The sequence below is a fragment of the Nicotiana attenuata genome, unplaced genomic scaffold (genome assembly GCF_001879085.1).
Source record: "Nicotiana attenuata strain UT unplaced genomic scaffold, NIATTr2, whole genome shotgun sequence".
Classification (NCBI taxonomy): domain Eukaryota; kingdom Viridiplantae; phylum Streptophyta; class Magnoliopsida; order Solanales; family Solanaceae; genus Nicotiana; species Nicotiana attenuata.
The window spans coordinates 65629-73905 of record NW_017670687.1 but is presented as its reverse complement, the minus strand read 5'-3'; positions in this window follow the sequence as shown (position 1 = coordinate 73905).

Here is an 8277-nt window from a genome sequence, read left to right as displayed (position 1 = left end):
CCTTACACCCCTCAACGTGTTGCCTTAGCTGAACGGAAACACCGTCATATATTAGAAACTGCTAGAACTTTATTACATCAAGCTTCCCTGCCCCAAAATTTATGGTCTTTTGCATGTCATGCAACTGTATACCTTATAAATCGTTTTCTCTTACCAACTACTAACGCAAAATCCCCATATCAAATACTTTTTTGGAAAGATCCTAACTTTGATTTACTTCGCCCTTTTGGATGTCTTTGTTATCCTTGGCTTAAACCATATGCCAAAAATAAATTAGAGTCAAAATCAGTACCATGTGTTTATTTGGGTTTTTCTAATCTCTATTATATTCATCAATCTTACGATCCTATTTCGTCAAAAGTCTATATCTCTCGTGATGTAAGATTTATTGAAGAAGTTTTTCCCTTCAAAACAATTTTCGCTCATCTCAAATCATCCAATTTAAATTTGCACTCCTCTCCTGTTTTGTGGCACGAAGTATGTTCCACTGATATCTCAAACAAACCTTCCCAATCCTATATTTTTAGTGATTCTCCTTTTATTTCTTTACTTCAGAATTCTAGCAACAAATCTACATTGAACACTACAATAGGTCCTCCTACTCAGGCCGCCATGGATGGACCCTCACAGTCGCCAAGTACTTCTTCAAACCAGGTAAGTAATATCCTTTCAACTGCTTCTTCGCCACCTATATCTTCTACTTTATATTCATCACCTGATAACTCTCCCCTAAATAATAGTGCTTCCACATAGGAAAATTTTCACCAACCTAATCCCCCACGTATAACTACTCGATCACAAAAAAACCAAAAAAAATTATAGACTACATGGCTACTATTTCTAATGAAATTATTACTCCTAGTTCAGTCTCACATACAGGTAAGGACCCCCACTGGCATGCAGCTATGCAAGAAGAATTTTCTGCATCACTCAAAAAACACACTTGGGACCTTGTTCCACTAATGCAAAATCAGAATGTTATAGGTAACAAATGAATTTTCCATGTCAAACGTAAAGCAGATGGGAGTCTTGATCGATATAAAGCTAGATTAGTTGCCAAAGGTTTACCACAACGTCCAGGCATTGATTTTGATTCCACCTTTAGCCCAGTCGTCAAACCAATAACCGTTAGAGTTGTCTTGTCCATTGCAACGATGCACGGCTGGCCGCTCCACCATCTTGATGTCAATAATGCCTTTTTACAAGGACATCAGATGAAGAAGTTTTCATGCAACAGCCAAAGGGCTTCGAGCATCCTGACTATCCAACTCATGTGTGTCGCCTTCGAAAGGCCATTTATGGGCTCAAACAAGCTCCCCGGGCATGGTACAATGAGCTAAGAAATTTCTTAGTTCAGTCAGGTTTTACCAAGGCTCATTCTGATAATTCTCTTTTTATTTATAAAAACTTGGATATTACTCTGTTTCTTCTTGTGTATGTCGATGATATTGTGATAACATAGATTCCCGATAGATCCCCCTGCACATTGATAGTTAGACTACGGGACGGTATCCCGGGAGATTCTTCGGATATACACATATGATGGACTACGGGACGGTATCCCGGGAGATCCACTGGACAGTTGAGAAAAGGACTACAGGACGGTATCCTGGGAGATCCTCATTGTTACCATTGGTATGAGCTGTACTTATTCTGTGGTTGTTCCGTTCTTTGTGTATTTGCTATTGCCTTGTTTAACCTGTCTTATCTCACTGCTGTACTCACTATTACTGCTTATTTTTCATACTGTTAATTTATTATTATATTTTAGCCTCAGTAGGGCCCTGACCTTCCTCGTCACTACCCAACCGAGGTTAGGCTTAGCACTTCCTGAGTACCGCTGTGGTGTACTCATGCCCTTCCTGCGCATGTTTTTCATGTGCAGATCATTCAGGTACCTCCACTCAGGCGCACTATCAGTGAGGCAGGAGGACTACGGAGACTTCGATGTAGATCTGCTGCGTCCGCAGACCGACGAGTCTCCCTCTTACTCTATCTTTAGTACTTAGTTTTCCTTCTTTCAGTTGTTAGAAATTCTGGAGTTTGTAACCTTTACTATACACTTCTGTAGCCTGTGTTGCCCGTGAATTTCCGGGTTTTGGGAATTGTTTTAGACTTATGATATTGAGTTGTACTTGCCATGCGGCATTCAGTACAGTTTTCCTTTAGATACTTGATTTGATTTTCTCTATTTTTCCGCAATTATTATATTTCCGCAAATGTTAGGCTTACCTGGTCATGGGGGCCAGGTGCCGTCACGACATGTTCACGGTTGGTGAACTAGGGTCGTGACAAATTGGTATCAGAGCTCTAGGTTCATAGGAGTCACGGAACACAGGCCGGTTTATTAGAGTCTCGTTGATCGGTACGGAGACGTCTGTACTTATCTACGAGGGGCTATGTAACTGTTTAGGAAAAATCTTCATTTCATTTGAATTCCTCGTCGTGCGATATTTTTGACATCAATTCTAAACTTCTGACTTCTATTCTCTCACATATGGTGAGGACACGTGCTACTCGAGATGATCAGGCACCCGCGCCCCCTACTGCAGCCGTCAGAGGCCGGGGCCGGGGAAGAGGTCGAGGACGCGCATGTGGTGCAGCCAGAGCACCTGCGCGAGCTGCCGCCGAGGTACCACCAGCAGATCCAGCCGGAGCCCGGGCACCTGGCACACCTACTACTGCCACTACTACTCCAGCGCTCCAGGAGACTTTGGCTCAGTTCATGAGCATGTACACCACCTTGGCTCAGGCGGGGTTGCTTCCCCTTGCTGCAGCCACATCCCAGGCCGGGGGAGGAGCACAGACTCCCGCCGTCCGCACTCCTGAGCAGCGAGTGCAGGTTGAGCAGGTTCCCGAGATTATTCCGGCACCGCCTGCAGCACCAGTTCAGCCCGAGGATGGGTCAGCTGCTTCAGAGGACGAGCAGCGCAGGCTTGAGAGGTTCAAGAAGTATGATCCCACAGTGTTCAGTGGATTAGCATCAGACGATGCCTTAGGATTTCTAGAGGAGTGTCATCGTATTCTTCGCACTATGGGCATAGTGGAGTCCAGCGGGGTTTCTTTCACTGCTTTTCAGCTTCGGGGAGCTGCCTATGATTGGTGGTGCACTTATGAGATAGACAGTCCAGTCGAGGCTGCTACACTGACTTGGACCCAGTTCTCGGATATGTTCATGAGGGAGTTTGTCCCACAGAGTCTCAGGGATACATGGCGCGTAGAGTTTGAGCATTTGCGCCAAGGCTCTAACCCTTGGTTTTTATTTAATTTTTAGTGTTTAACCTACCTAATATACATGTATTTAAACTAAGGATGAATGGGGATTACTTACCTTACAATGCTATGTTGAAACCCTCTCTTTAGAAGCACCAAAATCGCCCAAGTGTGGAGTTGTGTATGGAATAAATGACTTTGAGTTCGGATTAAATGAACTCTCTGCCCCCAGCGATTTCCGCTTCTGCGGCACCATGACCGCTTCTGCGGAAATCGCCTATGCGGAAAAAGGCCCGCTTTTGCGGAAATGGCCCAAGAAGCCTAGACCGCTTCTGCGCTCAGGTGCCCGCTTATGCGGGTCCGCTTCTGCGAATGTCGAGTCGTTTTTGCGGATTTGGGCCTAAGGAGCTGGACCGCTTCTGCGGTCTGGGGGCGGCTTAAGCGGGACCGCTTCTGCGGTCTCTGGGCCGCTTCTGCGGTTTCCCCTGGGCCTGGCCCTTTCCGGTTTTGCGATGGCTGACCGCATCTGCAGTACCGCTTCTGCGGTCAAAGAACCGCAGATGCGGTTATGACAGAAGCAGCAACTTCAGCTCTCCTCCAATTTTCTTACTTCGCTCGAACCTCGCTCAATTGACGCTCGGGGCTCCCGAGCCCCGCTCGAACATGCCGACAAGTCTGGAATCACGAGGCGGACCTACTCGAACCCTCGGAACACTCAAAACAACGCCAAATCTTGGAATCACCCCCTAACACCAAATTAATCAAACTATTGAATCTTCAAGTTCTTAATTCTCCTTTAACGGGTCAAAATGCCCTTAAACTACTCGGATTGGCACCAAATTTTACGGGCAAGTCTTAAATGATATTACGGACCTGTACCAAGCTTCGGAACCAAAATCCGAGCCCGATACCTAGGGGATCAATGATTACTTAGTTTCTTTTATTCTTTAAAACTTCAATTAAACAATTTTAAATAGAAATTCATTACTCGGGTTAGGGACCTCGGAATTCGATTCCGGACATACGCCCAGGTCCCATATTTTTTCACGGACCCTCAGAAATTGCCGAATCACGAATACGGGTCCGTTTCCCAAGAGAGTTGACCGAAGTCAAACTTGGCATTTTAAGGAATTCTTAAAGAAACAATTAGGCATTTTTCACTCAAAACTCTTCTAACTCCCGAACCGACCGCCCCCGCAAGTCGTAATTTGGCTAAAGCAAGTACGGGAGGCTTTATTTAGGGGAACGGAGTTCTAAAAGGCAAAACGACCGGTCGGGTCGTTACAAGGTTGCAGGTTAATAATAATCGCACATGTAACCATCTCATGGATGAATCTTATGTGGTATACATGACAGGTGAATGGGCTCATATTCACCTTTGATATTTCCAGCATTCATGGGATTCAATCCTAATTTTAGTTGGTCTATTAATTAATGAGAACAAGCAAAATAGGAGAATTCGTAAAGAACTTTCTAGTTCTTTAATATTTACCCATGTGAATTCTCTTTTATTTTGCACATTATACTTAAATTAATGGCTAAACCAATTATGCCAATTGGAGAAATTATCAATATTGATAAACTTCAGGTTTACACCATGACGTGTGCAGTTATGAATACACTCCAAGTTTATTATGATATGGATTTTTATATCAATAAACTTCAACTTTATTGTGGCATTCTTTTGTTTGTATAGTACAAACTGGAGAATAAAGCGGGTAGCTTTTCACATACATATTGCCCTCTACAAGTTGTAGTAATAGAAGATATTAAATCTTTCCTTTATTTATAGTCTCAGTATGACCAGCCGCTTTCGCGAATACTTTAGAAACTCAATTAAGTTTCTTTGAGACTTACTACAACATAATGCCTTATTGATAATCAATTTTATTCCTCCAAAATAATAATAATTGGCTCTTCCAGAGCTCTCAATTAATTTGGTACTACCACATATTCATCAACATCCATATGGTGAATATCTCTTTTAAAGAGAAAGTTTTACCATTATGGTCATGGTCAAATTATATGCAAGTTCTATTTCTTGCATTACCGTTGTCTTTTAATAATCACATTGCCAAAATATTTGGCATAATCACAATAGGTACATGATCAATGACCATTCACGCCATAATAATGAAATTAATTTTTTATTTCATCTCAAACCTCCTTCTAAAGGTGAGTGTGGTATATTCACTACCACTAGCACGTTCATATTCTTCCAAGAATGAATATTTATTCGTGAATCATATGTTATCATATTCACATCAAGAATGAACCATAATATCTATATGTGCTTTAAAAAATCTCATGTCAAATCGATGACAAACATACTTTCACAGAGTGAAGGATTATTTTGAAAATCCTTATTATTCTCATTACCACAATGATGACGATTATAATTTCGTCTACTGCCACGTCCACATCCATTGATACCTTCACGGTAATAATTTTATCTTCTTTCAGACTTATCACATACTGCTATCATATTCTCTTAAGGGAATGAGAATGAAGCAAATTCAATGGGACGTGTATGCACTTCTTGTGCCCATAACCATACATAAATTTGATCATGGCAAGACATAGAAATTTTACCACTTCGAGTGGTTATAATTTCTTACTAACTCCATTAGAGTTATAATCAAAATTTATTGTCTTTGCTTATATTTAAAATCAAATTATAGAATAAAAGAGAAAAATACAGCAAAATACTTACCTTAAATCCAGAATTTAATTATGAAGGAAGTCATATTGGAACAATTGACAATCATTATGCTCAATCCCAAAGCTTCTACTCAATTGGTTAGAGTCTCGTGCTGATAACATGTTATGAAATAATAAAAGAAGAAAAAGAGTATTGCAGAGAAAAGTACGGAGAGAGAATTCTTATTGATTCGGAATGAATTACAATGGAATAAAACCCCTCTTTTTATAGGGAAAAAGTGGCTTAGCCACCAAGTAAAGCCCTAAGATCTCTCTAAAATACAGACATTCACCTTAAATACAATTCTATTTATAACAATGACCCTTTTATTAAAGGGATAATTTCACATAAGTACACTTGGGGAAAGCACTTTTCAGCCGCCTAACCCACAAATACAGTTTTCATGCGGTAGCCTACAAATAATTTCAGCGCCTAACCCACAACTTCATCAACTACACCCAAAATCACGCCTAAATCAGATTTCACTTTTTTCTTTCATTTTTATCTTTACCCTTTTTCCATTTTCATTCTTATTTATTTTTTACTTCCCTCTGTATAGTAAACAATATCAGCAAGTTGAAGTAAAAAATAAAAATATATTCATCCTTAGAGTCTATAATTTTATTTTTATATTTTTTTTGTAAAATTTAAAGTTTTGCTAAGGAAAATTCTTATTTCACTGGAAAAAAAAATTACATTATTAAACACCTTATTAATCTCATTTCGAATAATATCACTTTAAGTGGAAAAACTCCCTTATACACTATCCTCCGGGGTGGCGTGTAAAAAAGCGGTAGTGACACCACCTCCTGGTCTTCAAAATACATTGTAANATACAAAGTATATATATGTATATACAACATATACATCATTCTTCCTCCCTTCAGAAGTTATTTAAAGTGAGAAGAAGAAGAAGAAAGGCTATGCGTTGGGATCGTTTCAGACTATGCTGTTAACATATGCTGGTGGTGTTGTCTTTACTGCCCTTGTCACCATCCCCAACTGGCCCGTCTATAATCGCAATCCTCTCAGTTGGTTGGACTCAAGTGAAGCTGAAAAACATCCCAAACTGCTGACTGCTAACTCCAGTTCAAAGAAAAGAAAAAGACTACAAAAGATAGATCCGGTGTGGATTGTTCAACAAAATTATTTTGTGGAAGAGGAAGATAATGAACGGAGCAAGGAAATCTGAAGAAGAATTCGACTATTTTGCCAGAGAGAGAGAAAGAGACAGAGAAAGAGCAAGAGATTGAAAATGAAAGAGAAAGTGGGGTGGGGAGAAAGTCTAAAAAAGAGTGTGGGCGGCGAGGGCTAATCATTGAAAAAAAAATTTCAACAGTATAGAACTGGGCCATACCGGGTAAGAAGGGAAAATATGGGCCGTATTTTGTTAGGATAGTGGGCCAAGTGACATAGAGTGTAATTTCTTCTTTATTAAATTAAAATTAGTCTTAGGATATGCGCGTTGCGCGTGTACTCATTATCAATACCTATTTTTTTTAAAAGTCATATATAAATATTTAGTTTCTGTATACGTGCAATAATCCCTTCTCAAATATTAAAAAATATCTTTAAATAATAAATTTTTCATTGGGTATACTTTCAACTACAAATCTGTTCAACATATCGATAGACCAAAATATATCAATAAACATCATGGTAGAGTGGAGATTATACTACATAGATTAATTTATGATATGAAGCATGAATGAGAATATATTAGCTAAGTTATTTAGTCACTTGTACAAGAATTTTCATTTATGGTACTACAAAATTAAAATATATAAAGAAAAAGAAGAAAGTTCAAATCCAAATCAAATAAAGAATGAGGAGCTTTCAAACAAAACTAATTTATTGCTGTCGAAAGAGTTTTTTTTTTGAGTAAGCAGGAATATTATATTAACGTTAAAGTAGTTCAGTACTATTACAAGCAAGAAAAATTATTATATAAGCAATAGAGAAGATAAATTTTTCGTTTTAATGTTGATATGCATTTGGGAAAGAATTTATATTTTATTAGAAAAATATATATTTTATTTGGGAAAGAATTTATATAAGTAAACTTTGGTCACTTTAGATTCCTAAATATTAGGATTCTTTACATAATTCAAATAAGAAAAGATTTAGTAGCCAAAATATTAGTTAATTTTAAAGTCCTAATTATTAGAAAAATAATTAAATGACTATTTGTCTAGTGTGAGCTAAATTTTAAGGAGGTAAAAAAGGCGAACGACATTTTACTAAGGGGTTTCGTGCTTTTAATATAATACTAGTCTCTATGTTCGTGCGTTGCACGATATATCTTGTTCGAATATTAGAAAATGCATTGTGTAAATATACTAAAACTACTTATTATTGAATAT